Below are 3,030 nucleotides of genomic sequence, written 5' to 3' on the forward strand. Positions count from 1 at the left end.
TACCATTTTAAAAAAATTATATTCTATAACTACCTTTTGATTTTTATAGCCAAATACCTATTTATGGTCACCTCCTACCCTTAAGCCATAAAATACGCTGCCCTCTCTCTCATAAAATACGCTGACTCTCTGGCTTGACCCTAATGAAGGCAACGAAATCTCCATGGCCAACTCCAGTATATTTCTTCTTCTTCTTCCTTTCCGATTTTGATTGTTTTCTTCTGCCAGTATGTTTCTTCTTCTTCTTCCTGTGACGACCCAAAGGGTCATCACCGATTTTGTCTTTCAGTCTGTGCTTCCGAGGCCTTGAAAACCTCATTTTTACTTGCCTCGATTTGCGTGAGCAGTCTGGGCGCATAGCCGGAAAGCTTAAATATGAATTCTGTGTAAAAATTAATGAATTTTAATATTAATATGATTAAAGTTGAATTTGGTCAACATTTTGGGTAAACGGACCCGGACCCGTGATTTGACGGTCCCGGAGGGTCCGTAGAAAAATATGGGACTCGGGCATATGCCCGGAGTCGAATTCCGAGGTCTAGAGCCCGAGAAAAGAATTTTTCTGTGAAATTGTTTTTCTGAAATTATTAAGGAAAATGGAAATAAAAATTGATTAAAAGACTGTGGTATCGGGCTCGTATTTTGGTTCCGATGCCCGGTACAAGTCTTATATATGGTTTAAGCGCTTTCTGTGAAATTTGGTTGAAATCGGACGTCATTTGACGTGTTTCGGACCTAAATATCTAAAATTTGAAGTTTATGAAGTTAGAATGAAAAATGATGATTTTTGAGGTTTGATTCATTGATTTTGATGTTGTTTTGGTGATTTGATCGCTCGGTTAAGTTTGTATGAGGTTGTTGAGTTAGTGTGTGAGTTTGGTTAGGAGCCCCGAGGGCTCGGGAGTGATTCGGAGGTAGTTCGGGGTGTTTTGAACTTAGTAAAAATTGCAGAAAATGCTCAGTTCTTATATTTGGTACGTTGTTCTATGCGATCGCATAGCTTCTCCCGCGATCGCATAGTGTAAAATTTCAAGAGCCTAGTTTTGTTCTATGCGATCGCAACAGCCCTTGTGCGATCGCAATTCCCAGCCTTCCCACCCCTATGCGATCGCATTGTCCTCTTCGCGATCGCATAGAGCACTTTTTTTGCCCAGTCATATTTCCTCTATGCGTTCGCAACACGCCTTCCGCGATCGCATTGCTTTAATCCCCTTTACCCTATGCGATCGCAATGCCTTCTCCGCGATCGCATAGGGCAATTCTGCCCAGTTATTAAATACCCAAAAACAGAACCAGTGACGGGAATATCATAACACTTCACGAACTCCTTCTTCTCCAAAGTCCTAGGGCGAACTTTAGAGCACTTCTTCATCAAAACTTCCTGGGTAAGCATTGTTTAACTTGTTTTCTTCATTTTCCATCATCAATTATTGAATTCCTAAGCTTATAACATGTAATTTAGGGTGTAAATTGGGGGAAATGGGTAGAGTTAGGGCTTTTTCAATTCTCTTGATTTAGACCTCGTTTTGGGGTCGAATTTGAAAACAAATTGTATATTCGGGCTCGTGGGGGAATGGTTGACATAGAATTGGTTCGAACCTCGTGTTTTGACCAAGCGGGCCCGGGGTTGATTTTGAAATTTTTGGAAGAAAGCTTGGAAATTCATATTTAGGCATTGGGTTTAGTTTGTTTAGCTATTATTAATATTTTAAGGTCATTATTTCATAGATTTGACCGAGTTGGAGCCGAATTCGAGGGAAAAGCTATACTAGAGGCTTGAGTTGAGTTTGGAGCATTCGAGGTAAGTGTTTGGTCTAACTTTAGCTTGGGGGAATAGGAGTAGAGTCTTATTTGCTAATTGCTACTTGTCGAGTACGGTGTATAGGCATGGTGACGAGTATCTATACACTGGAGTCGAGCATGACCGTGAGTCCTAAACTGCTAAATTATCGAATTCTTGATTGTTGTTTACGAGGACTTGGTTGAAAATCTTTAACACTGAGCCAGTAATTGTTGAGACTGAGTATTTATTTAATTGTGTTATGTAGAAATTGAATAATTTTGGTTATAGCTGGATCTCCCTTGCCGGGATTATTTTGTGTATTGTGTTGAAAGAAATGGGATCGTGTGGCACACCGACCACGAGATATTATGAAAAGGGATCAAGTGGTACGCCTACCATGTGATATTATGAAATGGGATCGAGTGGTACGCCTACCACGTGATATTATGAAACGGGATCGAGTTGTACGCCTACCACGTGATATGAGGAAATGGGATCGTGTTGCACGCCTGCAACGAGAGGAAATTGAAACAAGTGAAAGTGATTTGTTTTCCCCTATTCTGTGTTAGAAGAAATCAGATGTAGATTCTTTGTTATTCCTGATATTCTGTTTTATCTGCTACCCCATAAGCATGTTTCCCCCTCCCAGCTTTAATTGTTGTTTTCCGCTATCATTTTGTTGTACTTGTATATATATATCTGCACATGTTTATCTGGTAGTCTGGTCTAGCCTCATCACTACTTCGCCGGGGTTAGGCTAGGCACTTACCAGCACATGGGGTCGGTTGTGCTGATGCTACACTCTGTGCATCTTTTTGCACAGACCAGGTGTTGGAGCGGCATTTGAGTGGCAGTAGCATTCTGGGAGCGAGCTTTCAGTCCAGGGATATTCGAGGTAGCCTTGCTGACGTCTGCAGGCCCGAGTCCCTTTCTATTTTATTCAGTTTGTTATCATTGTATCGAAGCAGACAGTCTTATGTTTCATTCAAACCTTGTATTTAGTATTCTATAGAGGTTCGTGAGTATTGTGACACCAGTCTTGGGTAGAGGATTAGTTAAATTTCCGCATTTCTTTTCGTTAACTATATTTGAGACTTCCGCTTTATTATTAAATATTTCATTATTTCTAATATTGTCGTGGTTTGTTAAAAGAGGTAATTGATAATTGGCTTGCCTAGCTCCTATTAGTAGGCGCCATCACGACTCCCGAGGGTGGGAAATCCGGATCGTGACACTTCCTTTCCATC

The sequence above is a fragment of the Nicotiana attenuata genome, unplaced genomic scaffold, assembly GCF_001879085.1.
Source record: "Nicotiana attenuata strain UT unplaced genomic scaffold, NIATTr2, whole genome shotgun sequence".
In the NCBI taxonomy this organism is placed as follows: domain Eukaryota; kingdom Viridiplantae; phylum Streptophyta; class Magnoliopsida; order Solanales; family Solanaceae; genus Nicotiana; species Nicotiana attenuata.